This window comes from Protopterus annectens, chromosome 5.part1 (genome assembly GCF_019279795.1).
Source record: "Protopterus annectens isolate FY-2018-M chromosome 5.part1, PAN1.0, whole genome shotgun sequence".
Classification (NCBI taxonomy): Eukaryota; Metazoa; Chordata; order Ceratodontiformes; family Protopteridae; genus Protopterus; species Protopterus annectens.
Window position 1 is genome coordinate 331693562 of NC_056736.1, and position 16156 is coordinate 331709717.

Below are 16156 nucleotides of genomic sequence, written 5' to 3' on the forward strand. Positions count from 1 at the left end.
TTGTACACTAGTATTCCACAATGGGCAGGATTAATGGCCATAGAGTACTGACTAAATAGGGTATCTATATACTGTGTAGTGTTCAGTACTTTTCTGTTATGTTCAACAGAACATGTACTAATGAAAAATTTATTTTATTTCAAGGAAGAATGCTATGGGGGCATCCTTTGCACCTATTTATGCTGACCTCTTTTTGGGGTATTTGGAGGAGCAATTGATTTATAACTCATACAATATTTATTTGGAATCAATGAACATCTGAGGAAGGTATTTGGATGACTGCTGGTTGGTCTGGAGGTCAGTTGCCAGTTATTTATCAGAATTTGTGCAATACCTAAATGAGAACAAACGGGGTATACAATTTACCGAGCATCATGACTTGAGAATAATTACTTTCTTAGATGCAGAGATACAGGAGGAATTAGATGGGACACTCAATAGTCGAGTGTTCAAGAAATTCCCGGAGGTAAATACTCTTTTGCAGGCCAACAGTTGTCATCCTCAAAACATGGTTATGAATATACTAAAGGCACAGTTCCTTAGGATCAAAAGGATTGGTTATTTAGAGTCAGAATATGTTCAAGAGGCTGAAGATCTGGTTTGGAGATTTGTGGAAAAGGGGTCTAACAGCACAGATGTCTATAAAATATTATGCTCCATCCAAGGCATACATAGAAATCAGCTTTTAAAACACAAGTCTAAAAAGGTGACAGAGAGACCTCTTAGGCTAGTTACGAATTTTGGAAATAATACAAATTCTTTTATGGATCTTGTAAGAAAATATTGGCATATATTACTTCTAGATGAAAATCTAAGTAATACTTTATCAGCTGAGTGTTTATGTACATTTAGGCCTGGAAAGATTTTAGGGGGCTGGTTCAATCATTATAAAAAGAACATCAAGGTAGGTCCAACTAGGGGTCAATTGTCCCTTGGAGGGCATCTAATTAATCTGCTAATACTTCACAAGTCTTTGATATTTGAATGTTTGGCAACTGCAACACAGACTGGGTGATAGACCTAGCTACATGTAACTGTTCGGCATTTTGTATAGGTCACACTTCTCGACCTCTGAGGTCTAGGATAACAGAACATATGAGTGATATTAGATGCAAAAAAACTACTAATGCTAGTTCATTAATTCCAATCCCCTAGACCAGCTTGTTCTTACCCCCACAAGAAATAGCAAAATCCTTGACCTGGTCATTACTAACATGGGCGACCATTGCTGTACACCAATAGTCAGCTCCTCCCTGGCTAGATCCGACCACAAACTAATCACCTTGGAAAGCTAACTTTGGGCTCCTAAAAAAAGAGGTGGCTAACTTTATGGCACCCATGTAAATGGAGAATAGTTGTATGATCACTGAATCATACACCAATGTACTGTACAAACATGTACACAAATGCATGTATTTTGCCATACCCAATAGAACCAAGATGCTCTCCTCCAAAAAAAGGAAGCCAATCTGGTGGTCCCCTGTCATAAACAAACCTTACAACAGGAGGAAACTGATGCAGAATAAGGTGAAGTCCCAAGACTGGAAAAACTCCCTTATCAGACTCAACAAAAAGTTGAGATCCCTCATCAAATCCTCTAATGCTAGCTATGAAAACAGAATTGCAGCAGATAGTAAAGACAACCATGAGGCCTTCTATAGTTATGTAAGGAATCTCCCCGGCAATACCCAGATTTGCTCTGAGCTACTGCACAATGGTGCTTCCTATATTGAGCCAACAGATATTGCCAGTATACTGGCCGACAGATTCAGTGCCAACTTTACCCCTCTCCCCCCCAAAGAACCAATCACAATGCCAGTAGAATGCCAGGCACCCAGTATTACTGCTGCACAGGTTAAAATAGCACTGTCCAAGGCAAAGAATACAGCTTCTATGGGACCTGACAATATCCCTGGCTGTGTTCTACATGAACTACAGAGTGAACTGGCACCTCTCCTGTGTGCCTTGTGCAATCACAGCCTCACCTCAGGCTTTGTCCCTACTGAGTGGCACACTGCTACAGTCATCTCTCTCCACAAAGGAGGAGCGACTACAGACCCTGGGAACTATCTCCCCATTAGCCTGACGAGCCTGATATGCAAAGTTATGGAATGCATCATCATGGACCTAATAAACAAGGATATAGGGAATCTCCAAACTCTGGATCCCACACAGTTTGGTTTTGTGAAGGGTAGAGCATGCCTCCTCAACTTGGTTGACTTCTTTGAGTCAGTCACCAGAACTGTGGATGAAGGCAAGGTGGTTCATACAGCCTACCTTGATCTGGCCAAGGCTTTTAATACCATTAAACAAAGAAGTGGTAAAGTGCCCAAAGTGAAACGAATAACCCAAAAAAGGTACTGATGACCGGCAAGTCCACCAACAATGTGTTTAATGTTAACGTACACAAGCACATGAAACAAACAGCATAAACGTAGTATACCAGATTCCCTTTACATTTTTGTCTATCAGGAACTTCATCAGATACACACAACCCCCAAAATAAAACTTAAAAAACATACTCAATCAAAACATAACCAATAGGATGCTAACATTAATTAATTACCATAGCGTCAAGCTAAAACAACTAAAACTCTATTTAAAATCATTTAAAAAAACTCTTATAGTGTATTTCACATAAAATGAATAATAAAAAACATAAATAAATTCATAAAGATCCCAATACAATGTTATATAAATACAATTATATAAATAATAAACACTCATTTTTAAAAAACTTATTTTTAATTAACTTATTTTTTAAAAAAAACGTATTAAAATGGTCTTGAAGCATCATCTACTGGAGAAAGTATAAATTACATAAACTCAACACCTAAATATGTTTAAAATGTTTAAAATGCCTAAAACCTTGTGTCAATATACCCTGATGCTGTGAACCTAATGTGAAATTACAATTTTGCAGTTATGAGTTTTAAAACTGGTTTTAAAGAAACCATATCATTAAGACCTGGGTAATTATTGGCTTCTAAAACCAGTTGCCAATGTAACTCCCTATATTCAAGGGTATTCTCCCAGGGACCACACCTGGGGTCTATAGGTACTACTTCAATAACAAAAAACTGATATTCTGCATTTTCACATTCCATATGGTGTTTGTACAAAGCATTTTTCTTGTTTTTCCTTCTAATTTCATAACAATGTTCGTACATTCTTTGTTTTAGCTTTCTCTCTGTTTTTCCTATATAGAAGGAATCACAGAAGCTGCACAAGGCGATATATACCACCCCAGAAGTGTTACAATTTGCATATCCTTTTGTAGAAATATACTTGTTTCTACTCTTTACATATATAGATTCACCTGTAAAAATGTTACTACACTGGGTGCATTTTCCACACTTGTAGGTACCTGTCTTCTTAACCAGAAAAGTGTCACCCTTCTGGTGTTGTTACCTCCTTCTAAAATATTTTTAATATTCCACCCCCTTTTGTATACATACTTGAGTGGCTTACCAAAAATACAGTTCAAGTCAGACAACCTAGAGAATCTATTCATTTGTTTTCTATAATTTTCTTAACTAATTTAGTTTCACCATCATAAGTTATGGTTAAAGCTGGTTGGTATGAATTCTCTTTGTTGACTATTATATTCCTATTTTGACTGGGAGTAACGGTAGATGAGTTGTTATTGCCCAGAATGGGAGCAAACCTGGAATCCCTGGCATTAGGTACTTCCTTCTTTGTCTCATCAAGTAAATCAGAGGGGTAACCCCTTGCTTTAAACATATCAATAATAAATTCACATTCTGTTAAAAATTCATGGTTGTCAGAGGTCATCCTACTTGCCCCGACCAACTGACCTTTTATCACCCCTCTCTTCTGATGAGGGGGATGGGCACTAGAATAGTGTAAATAGGCATTAGAAAATGTATGCTTTCTGTGTATTCCAGATTTAAAACCATCCATACCCCTCTGTATGTTCACATCCAAGTAATTCAATTCTACTTTATCCAATTTAAATGTGAATTTTAGGAAGTTGGTTGTCTTAGAAATATAATCCAAAAATTCTAAAAATTCTTCTTCAGTACTATTCCAAAACAAACATATGTCGTCTAAAAAACGACCATAAAATTCCCAGTGTCTTTTAAAAGTTGAATTTAACACAAACATCTTTTCCCAATAAAGGAGAATAATGTTGACGTATGTTGGGGCACAATGTGCCCCCATAGCTACTCCCTTCGTTTGTTTATAATATTCTCCCTGGAAAAATATAAAATTTTCCCAATAAAGGAGAATAATGTTGACGTATGTTGGGGCACAATGTGCCCCCATAGCTACTCCCTTCATTTGTTTATAATATTCTCCCTGGAAAAATATAAAATTGTTATTAAGAACTAAATCCATTAGAATTAAACATGTACGAAAAACATTAAAAGAAATATCCTTACTAATAATCAAAAATTCTTCAAACCATGTTAATCCCACTTCATGAGGAATACAAGTGAATAAATCCACTACGTCAAGGCTAATAAAACTAACTGTATTATATAACATTGTGTCACCTATTCATTTTAAAAGTCCCATGAGTCCTTTAAAACATTATCATTACTCAAAACTAAATTCTTCAGTTTGTGATCAATATATTTGGCTAAAGGCGCCGTAACTGATCCGTCTGCTGATACAATGGGCCTCAGAGGGGGATCTGAAATGTTTTTGTGGACCTTGGGTATACCAAAAATACTGGGGACTCTAGGTTGATCCACATATAAAAAATTATAAATAGCTATATCAATGAGCCCTTCCAGTAATAAATCATTTAGACACAATTTTACCTTTTTGTACGCAATATTAACTTTGTTTAAAGACATTCTAGTGTAAGTGGTATTATCACTGAGTAGCTCATGCATTTTCCCCTCATATGCAATGTAATTCATCAAAACCACACCCCCACTTTTATCGGGTTTCATTACCCTAACATTTTTGTTTTCTTTGAATTCATCCAAAATATCCTTTTCTTCTTTTGTGATGTTAGGCCTCACCCTATTGTGTTGAAGCTGTTCTCTTAACTCTTTTTCCACTAATAATTCAAAGTTTCTCAAGTGACGTTGAATAGGTGGGTTGAATATACTTCTCTTTACCAAAGAATTTTGGATGTTTCTCCTTTCATGTCCATTAAAAAAAATTTCTAAATGTTTTTGTCTGATGAATAGCTTTAAATCAACTAATAAATTAACTATATTACTTTTGACTCTGGGAATGAAAGTAAAGCCCTTTTGAAATAAACTAAAATGTCCCTTGGAAATAAGATTACTGATATAATTAAAAATGTTAAAACCATTAAAACTGAAAATGCAACCTTTTTGTATGATACCATTCTCTAATGCTATCTCCAGTAGGTTTTGTTCTGTGGTGCCCATCTCTTCTGCATTGGATTCCTGTGTCTGTAATCGACAGGTTCTTTTTCTTTCAAACGTTCTGACCTCCTGAGTTGGAGAAATTCTAAAGGGTTGTGGATATCCAGGTTCTCCTGATATCCCTCATTATTAATATCTGCAGGTACCCTTCTCAAATCATATTCACCATTATCAAAATTGTGTGCCCTAAAAGTTTTTGGTTTGGGGTAATGTGTGTTTTGTGAATATTCATTAATATCCCTCTCAATTTTTATAACTTTCCTTTCCTGTACTTTCCTGCATTTTACTTCTATACTACTCAATGTACTGTGAAGGGTAGATCATGCCTGCTCAACTTGGTCGACTTCTTTGAGTCAGTCACCAGAGCTGTGGATGAAGGCAAGGTGGTTCATACAGCCTGCCTTGATCTGGCCAAGGCTTTTAATACCATTCCCCACTCAGGAATCATAGAAAAACTCACTAAGCTAGGAATCAACCCCTATATCACTAGGTAGGTTGCAAACTGGTTCCCAGCTAGAACCCACAGTGTGAAAGTAGCTGACCCCAAGTCAGACTGCTAGCTAGTCACGAGTGGAGTCCCACAGGGTTCGGTCCTGGGTCCTCTCCACTTTGGTATCTACTTCTCTGAAGTCCAGGCCAACATGAAGGGACTCTGGCTGACATAGTTCAGAGACGATTGCAAGTTGGGAGCTATTATTAACTCCCCAAGCAATGTTGACATCCTACAGAATGGCCTTACTCAGACCCAACGACTGGTGTCAAAACCATGGCCTTAAGCTAAATGCCAAAAAATCAACACAGAAAGTACCTCAAGTCTTTATGGGAGAGACAAAAACGCTGGTGTATAGAATTGCGTTAATGTGGTGTGTGGCAGTGATTATAACATGTGGATTATTGGAATAAACTTGGTTTTACAAAAGCACCTCATGTGGTTCCAGTCTTGAGGTACTTTCTGTGCTGATTCCAGTTATCGTTGGTGCCTTTCTTCACTTTTTCTGAGTTTTATTAAATGCCAAAAAATGTGTTGTCATCCCCTTTGGGAAAATCCCGGTTCCCATGAATTCCCATGTTGATGGTAGTCCACTGAACACAGAAGGCATTATAAGAGATCTGGGAACACAGATTGACAGCAACCTCTCTTTTGATCCCCATATTGCCACTGTGGTCAGAAAGTCTTTCTGTGTGGCACATCTCATTACTAAGGGTTTTGCATCCAGGAAGAAAGAGGTCATTGTCTCTCTCTACTCTTTCCTCATTAGGCCAATCATTGAGTACAATGCCCCATTTGGCATGTACCTCACTAGACACCTGCAACAATTGGAGGGGCCGCAAAAGTACCTCACAAAGAGGATCCTAGGCCTTAAACACTTGTTCTATATGGACAGACTCAAAAAACTCCAACTATTCTTTGTCTCATATCGCCTACTTAGAGGCGATCTCTGCTTGACTTGCAAAGCCATGTCTGACCCAGCTCTGTAAAAATGCTACATCTAAAGAAATCCCAATCCCTCCACATCACACGCTCCAGAGACATCACCCTCATTACCACAATTAACAGAACATGCTAGAGGGACAGGTTCATAACCCAGAGACTGGCCATGCTATGGAATAGACTTCCGATACATGTCAAGCAGAGCACCTTGCTGACCCTCTTCAAGAGAAATCTTGATGAGTGGATGGAAAACAGAAAATTCCCCCCAGCGACAACTCCATTGGCTCTACTCGACAGAGGCACTGGGAACTAAGGTCAGGTGGCACTATCCCAGGGTAATCCTATGGCTAGGTTTGTAAAGGCACCAGGGCCATTAGCCTAGTACACACCTATGAACCTATGAACTTATATAAACACACTGCAACATAGTACTGCTAAATTTTATTTTACAGTTTTTGATAAAATTGGGTATAAAAGAAATAACAAAAGTGGATTGCATAAACTACTGAATCAAAAAAAGGTGGATTATCAGGTTAGCGGGCTTGTTTCCGCCATGATTAAATGATTGTTTGTGATTGACCAATGGGGTGTAAGTAGAAGGCATTTAATGGTCTGATGTAACAATGGTTCTTTACACTGATGAAGGCTTATGCAGCCAAAACTGGTATGTGAATTGTGAACATCAATAAATTATTTCCAGGAAGAAGGAGTGCTGTCTTCTATTGTTGACTGTTGGATTTTATAAGAAGACTGACCACCTGGTGACTGTACCTGCACAGAACTTGGTTTCTTCTCACATCTGAACCCTCCATGGCCATGGACAGCATGACCTGTGGAAGCAGACCTGATGGTGGCTGCAATCTGTCTCATGAAGGTAACTATACAGACATTTGTCACCAGCAACTTCAGCAGCATTGAGTCCTCCCTGAGCCTACACTCTATGTCATTATGCTGTCAGCATGTGTCATCCCACAAGCCATAAAACTCATTCACAATCTCCACAATGCTGTGGGTTGCAGATGTCTGTGCCTGGATCACTGACCTGCAAATAATCTGAATGTAAGCATGTGCTCACCTGACAGTATTATCAGCCCATACACTTATGCCTCTATGAACCCATGAGGCATGCATACTGCTACAGTTTAAAATACTGCTATAGCACATATTTCCAGAAATATCTTGTTCAGACCACTGGCTGCTGGGTTCAGATTTGAGTACGTGAGCCACAGACTGGAACAAGTCAAATTGCAGAGTCCATTATAGAGAGAGCATCGCTATTACCTGTGGACTCAAAGCCTGCCTTCCCCATTTGTGAGCATTGTGCAGGTAGTGGGCAGAGACATTCTTCCAGGTGAATACCTGGAATGCCTCATCAGGGTAAACATACATGGTCCATTAGTCCTACTGGGCACACAGTCTGCTACCCCTAGTCATAACTGTCATTTGGTTCATGGTCAGTGGTGCTCCTCAGGATCAACAAATAGGATACACCATTAGGATGCACATGCACAATCCTGTAGTACTTTCTAGGTCTACCTCAATAGAGGTCATTCATTATGGCCTTAAATCTACCCCTTATGGTGACATGAGCATCTGAGCACCTGCATCACAGCATCACTGCATGGACCACCTATGCCCTTCAGCCCATACATGCACACTCCTTTGCAAGTGGTGGCCAGGGCTACCACTACTGGCTTTGTCAGCCATGGCCCATATCCTGACTGCACTGTCTCACTCCTCCTGGAAAAAGACTTTGCTTTTCCCTGGTGCATCAACAAGCCAGGCAGGAGCCACCTTGATCACCGCAAGAAGGGCATGCCCAACCTCCATTGCTAAGTCTGTCAACCACCCAATCTGCTACTGAAACTTGGGTCACCTGGGCTGTAGTTGGGGCTTTATCCCTCTATACCATAGAGTAAACTATGGTCCTGTAGTTCTACTCCTTTCCTGCTATGGACCACATTGTACCCCAGTACTACAAGCCAATACAGAGAACACTGCCAAAAGTCATGTGGTTGCAGCTGAACACCACAACTGAAGAGTGCGATCTCTGACTCTCCACAACCTCCCAGAGTACATGATTACTGTATTCACTTTTCCTAACCCCCCCATAATATAGAGTTACAGTTACATGTCTTTGTATCCCCTCAACTTATGCAACTGATGATGACAACACCTTTCCCTCCACCTTACCTGTGCATTTATGGAGGTGTTTGATGCTTAAATTGGTTTGACCATGCACTGCCCTGCATAGCTTAGGTGCGCTAATATATTCATCATTTTATTCTGTATCTTCTGTATCCTGGCCCATAGTTGCAGACTAGATGACATCTCTGTCAGTGTTGCAATGTATTGCACCTGCCTCTGTATCAAGTGTTGTACTGCTGATGCCATTGTCTAGTATGGAAGATTCCTATCTTGATCACATGCTTCTCCAGTTGTTTGCACAGTGCAATGCTGTCTAGCATTGCACTTACAGCAAAGATTTTGCTGCATATTACTGGAATGAATTGTATTGCCCCTCCTGATTTGTTAAGACATCAAAGCATCCCTTCTGTAATCTAAATACATACTCCACTATGTTTCAGATTCCTGTATGAGCATCCTTACAGGCCTTTCCTGTGTAGTCTGGGAGGCTGCATATGAGGCTCATCAGCCAGAGCTTTAAAGCATATCTGACATTGCCTGCAACACAAAGTATTACATGAGGCCTACTCTCTGCTTGCATGGTATCTGTGTGTCTAGACTTGTCAGTCTAGCATTTGTGTGCACTTAATAACCAGAAGATCTTTTGGGAATTCCCACCCCACAACAGAACCCTTTGGTGCGAGTCAGATATGTGCCAAATGTGTGACTCATGTGCACTGCCTCAATGGCACATGGGAATATTATAAATACATACTTAGGTATTGCAAACCACCTGGCATTTCAGGGAGTGGAAGACACCCCTTTGATATATTGGCAGTCCTGTGTTCCAGGTGGGTCACTGATAGCAATATGTATGCAGTCTGTGGCTCTGACACAACAGGAAAATGGGCTGTGTCATAAAAGGCCCACATGATCTTGGTTCTCTCCTCTGCACATGTTGTAGCATCATACTGAGGATGGAAATGGTTGAGGATTTTCTGAGCTTGATACCTGTGATATCACAAACATGTCCTCTGCATGTTACTGGAAGGTCTCTGTAGCTAATATGGTTAAGGCAACACATACCATTGTGACCACTGGAAATGGCATACCACATATCTCCTTCAAGTCTGCTTGTGGCAGCTAGTTCTCCTACAGCATCCAATTTCACTCAGAAACATTTCACAGTCTCTTGGACTGTACACTAGTGGCATGTCAGGTGCTGTCTGTACCTCCTACTGTGATTTGGAGTCATAACACACAATGCTGTGTGAGCATTGTCTGTACCAACTCTTGTGATGCAGTGAGTCCCAACACACAGCATTGTGGGCATTGTCTGTACCTCCTCCTGTGATAAAGTGAGGCTCAACACAGCATTGTGGGCACTGTCTGCACCTCCTCCTGTGATGCAGACAGTCTGAACACACTACATTGTGAGCATTGTCTGTACCTCCTCCTGTGATGCAGACAGTCTCAACACACTGCATTGAGAGCATTGTCTGTACCTCCTCTTGTGATAAAGTGAGGCTCAACACACAGCATTGTGAGCACTGTCTCCAAGACACTTCCCATAACATGCTGCTGCTTCCATTCCTGGTATCACTCCTGTTGTGCACCACACATTACTGTGTGCAGAGATCTGCATGAGCCACCATACAGTGCACCAATTTTATACATTTCCAAATTTCTCCACCATATTGCATTCCTTCATTGGCAAAATCGGTGTGTCTCATTTGCATGCAGTTCCTCATTTCCATGTCATTATGCACTCATAAATGCACTGCATAGCAAGGTATTTTTGCCATTGAGCAGCAATGGTCTATACAATTATGCACAGAGTATTATGCTAGCTATCTGTGTATGCCAGTCTATATCAACTATTTCTTCTATAATCACAACCAGCCATAACATAGACCTGTACTCACCCTCTAACCACATAGGAGCTGAGAAAGAGATACAAGTCAAAAAAGGAACTGCTTCAGGATCTGGTAAATTTGGAAATGACTTTGATCATGCCAGGGTTTTAAAACCAGACAAAAGGCCTACTTTATTATTTTTTCTTACCACCTCATTTCTATCTTGAATCCAGACTATGCACTATTTTCTGATAAAAATTATAAATTTCAGACTCATTGATGCAAGTTGTGATTTGTGGTGAGTGGTGTGGTTTCATGCCATAAAGATAAATCACAGATAATATTGAAAAATAAACAATGACAATAATAGAACTATATGTTGGACAGAGGTATGCAACTTATTTTGACGCTACAGGCAGAAACTTTCTGACACAGTGGAGTGTGTTTCCAAACTTGGTAATTAATATAACTGAAGAGCAAGACAGTGGCTCCAAAATATTTATTTTATTTATTTTTATTTATTTTACATTTGTTAACCGGGAAAATCCAACTGAATACATATCCATTTTCAGTGGAGGGCTAGGGAGAAAAGCTCCAGAAATACAAGAATAATTTAACAAATACAGTTAAAAATATAATACCAACAGTTCAGATAACAATTAATACAAAGAAAGATTGCAGGAGCTAATAAGCTGAGAGAAACTTAGGGAGTATGTTTGGGTAGTAAGGTGTAGGGAGCAATACAATAACTGAGTAGAAATGCCAGATGAAATGAGGAAGAGAAAAATATAAAGCAACAAGCATAACAGAGAAGTAGCCTGAGGAGGGAGAGTAACCTGGGCTAGAGCAGGAACATAGAAAAATATAAAGCAATGAGTATAATAGAGAGGTAGCCTGAGGAGGAAGATTAACCTGGGCTAGAGCAGGAACATAGAAAAATATAAAGCAATGAGCATAATAGAGAGGTAGCCTGAGGAGGAAGATTAACCTGGGCTAGAGCAGGAACATAGAAAAATATAAAGCAATGAGTATAATAGAGAGGTGGCCTGAGGAGGAAGATTAACCTGGGCTAGAGCAGGAACATAGAAAAATATAAAGCAATGAGTATAATAGAGAGGTAGCCTGGGGTGGGAGATTAACCTGGGCTAGAGCAGGAACATAGAAAAATATAAAGCAATGAGTATAAATAGAGAGGTAGCCTGAGGAGAGAGATTAACCTGGGCTAGAGCAGGAACATAGAAAAATATAAAGCAATGAGTATAATAGAGAGGTAGCCTGAGGAGGGAGATTAACCGGGGCTAGAGCAGGAACATAGAAAAATATAGAGCAATGAATGTAATAGAGAGGTAGCCTGAGGAGGGAGATTAATCTGGGCTAGAGCAGGAACATGGAAAAATATAAAGCAATGAGCATAATAGAGAGGTAGCCTGAGGAGGGAGATTAACCTGGGCTAGAGCAGGAACATATAAAAATATAAAGCAATGAGCATAATAGAGAGGTAGCCTGAGTAGGCAGATTAACCTGCTCTAGAGCAGGAACATATGCAGTGGTTGGTAAAATAATTTTTTGCTGCAATCTTAAATTTTGTTAGAGAGGGTCCGAGGGTTATGTCAGGAGGAAGTGAGTTCCAAATTTTTGCTATGTAATTGGAGAATACTGAGTCACTGGCATGACTGCAGGATTTAGAGGTTTTTACTAGTAAATATTACTTAAGCAAGGAAGCTGTCCGGCAACTTTAGTCTATCCAGGGAAGCAAGTTGAGTCTATCCAGGAAAGCAAGTAAAGGATACTACATTCCCTTGTATTTTACAATTATTGTGAGTCTTTTTCCATAACTCTTAAATCATAAAATGTAGAAGACGGATATTGTGAGTTGGTATGGGCTGCCAGAGTGCTGTTCTGGAATAGTTGTTTCTACCCTTTATCCTTCATTCAACCACGTTTGCTTCCTCGGCAGTCACCACTTGCTCTTGCTAAGCCTCAGACTGCCCTATCTCATTCCTCCTGCTGCCAAAGTGTTTGAGTACAGAAATATACCTAATGGAGCAAACCTCATCCCATTTTGTTCTTAACCAGATTCTCTTAGCCCACAGTGCAGAAGACTCTCAGAGCAGCTGGCTGTCAAATATAACAGCTCAGAGACTTTGGTTTTTCATTATTACTCCCCTATGACTGTACAATCATTCCTTGTTGCTGTGATGGAACCATGGTTTGACTCCAAATTCTATTCCTTATGTAGCAATGGGTGAAGGATGGAGCAGCAAAGGTAGTAACACCCCCCTTTTAGTAGAAACTGGCATTAGACCTGCATTATTCCACATACAAGTTCATAGGTTCATAAGTGTGTACTAGGCTAATGGCCCTGGAGCCTTTACAAGCCTAGTCCATCGAGATGCCCTGGCATTGTGTCACCTGACATTAGTTCCCAGTGCCTCTATCAAGTAGAGCCACTGGAGTGATCCTCGGTGTGAACTTTCTATTACCTATCTACTCATCAAGATTTCTGTTGAAGAGGGACAGCGAGGTGCTCTCCTTGACATGTATGGGAATTCTATTTCAGAGCATGGGCAGTCTCTGAATGAGGATCCTGTCCCTCCAGCATGTTCTGTTGATTGTGGTAAAAAGGTCCAGGTCTCTGGGGCATGTGGTGCATAGGGATTGGGATTTCTTTAGATGTAGCATTTCTAACAGAGCTGGGTCAAACATGGCTTTGTAAGTCAAGCAGAGATCACCTCTAAGTAGGCAAAATGAGACAGAGAATAGCTGGAGTCTTTTGAGTCTGTCCATATAGGACATGTGTTTAATGCCTAGGAGCCTCTTCGTGTGGTACTTCTGTGGCCTCTCCAGCTGTTGCAGGTGTCTAGTGAGGTAAATGCCAAATGGGGCATTATATTCAATGATTGGTCTAATTGAAGGAAGAGTAGAGAGAGATGATGACCTCTTTCTTCCTGGATGCAATACCCTTGCTAATGAGATGTGCTGCATAGAAGGACTTTCTGACCACAGTGGCAATGTGGTGGTCGAAGGAGAGGTTGCTGTCAACCTGTGACCCCAGATCTCTTATAATGCCTTCAGTGTTCAGTGAGCTCCCATCGATGTGGTAATTAGTGGGAACTGAGTTTTTACCAAAGGGGATGATGACGCATTTTTTGGCACTAAGCTTAAGGCCATGGTTTCGACACCAATCATTGGTCTCAGTTAGGCCTTTCTGTAGGATGCCTGCATCACTTGGGGAGTTAATAATGGCTCCCAGCTTGCAGTCATCTGCAAACTTGGTCAGCCAGAGTCCCTTTGTGTTGGCCCAGACAGCTGAGAAGTAGATGCCAAACAGGAGAGGACCCAGGACTGATCCCTGTGGGACTCTACTCATGACTGGTCAGTAGTCTGACTTGAAGTTTTCTACTTTCACACTGTGTGTTCTATCTGTGAGCCAATTTGCAACCCACCTAGTGATATAGTGGTTGATGCCTAGTTTGGTGAGTCTATCAATAATTCACGAGTGAGGAATAGTATCAAAGTCCTTGGCCAGATCGAGGTAGGCTGCATGCACTGCCTTACCTTCATCCACATAAAATCAACACCAAACCTCTCACGCAAAGCTATGCACGGCCAACCAAACTATGAGACAACACAACGGCCAGCATAAGTTGTTTCAAAAAGCTTTATTAAGCTGTAAAAGTCACATAGGGATATATAAATCTACCCCAAGCTCCAAACCGGTTTCGGTATAACCTTCTTCAGTGGAGCACACCAAAAAATGGAAAAATGGAGAGCCAACAACAAAACACCTGATACTATTTATAGTATCTGCCAATCATTCAATATCCAATCATAAGATAGTACTATGGTCTAATAAGACCTTAAATGCCAACTAGGCATGTGTATACATAATAATGTATATAAAAAAATCCAAATGATCATGGATAAAGTTTGTGTAACATGAAAATGAATACAGTTATATTTGTTTTATACTCTAAATACAACTAAAATTACATCCACATTAATATGGTAATGCAAAATAATACTGTAACCATAGGGAGTATAAATATGTGCTATCCTTAAAGAGTCATTAGTGTAACACACAAATTTGGCCATAAGAATGATATCCTTAAATAGCAAATGGGATTAAAGATGGTCATTGATACCTGGGGGAAATAAGGCACCTAAGTGTATGATCCAATATTTCTCTTTGTGTGTAAGTATATTTTCCCACCCCTGTTGGTGACTTCTGTCACCCACAATACGATCTATAACGGTGAACATAAACTTGGCAGTAGGGTGTTTAACTGTATGTTGGTAAAGGGCATTTGTAATTTTCTTATTTCTAATATTGCTTCTATGTTCCCCTATTCTAATCCTCAATGACCGAGAAGTTTTTCCTACATAAAATGAAGAGCATTGACAGGTTGCAAGATAAATGACCCAACTCGTGGAACAATTCCCAAAAAACCTTAAATCGTATACCTTACTGGTATTAGCACTACTAAACGATTTAGTTTTATTTACCTGGCTGCATGACATACAATGCCCACAAGGGGCAGTGCCCACTAATTCTGTACCAGTCATGGTTAATTGTCTGTATCTGGCCCCTCCACTACCATGATGTTTATAGTGTGAAAAAATAGAACTAAGAGTTTTGCCCCTCCTATAAGAAAATTGGCAACGTGTACCCAGATGTTGTCTGAGAGTGTCATTAGCCAACAAAATATTCCAATTCCTCTCCATAATTCCTCTGATAATCTGATTATTTCTACCATATGTGGTGACAAATCTCAAAACCCCATCACCTTTCTTTTTCTGATGGTCCTGGTATTCAAGAAGCTGATGCCTAGTATAATTGTCAGAGCAATATTTAGCAGATCTAATATCAAACTCAGCATACCCTCTATCAAGGAATCTATTCATAAGATCTGAACTGGCCACCTCATAATCATCCACACTGGAATTGATCCGTTTGACACGAGGAAACTGAGATTTGGGGATGTTCCGGACAGTGTGGCGGGGGTGCATACTTGAGGCATGTAGCAACGTATTGTATTCTGGATATTTCCTGTATATTTTCGTGCCTAATGTATTGTCAGGCTTTCTATAAACATTGACATCTAAAAATTCAATAGATGTCAAGTTGCTATTGACTGTAAATTCAATGCCCCAAATATTGCTGTTAAGATAGTCAACAAATTCTTTAAGATATTCAATATCTGCCCGCCACACCATCCAACAATCATCAAGATATCTTCACCAGATATCCATTTCCACAATATAAATGTTGTGAGATGTATCATATATTAGATATTCTTCCAAGTAGGCCATAAAAAGATCTGCATATATTGGAGCAAAGGATGCCCCCATTGCAGTGCCTTGTAGTT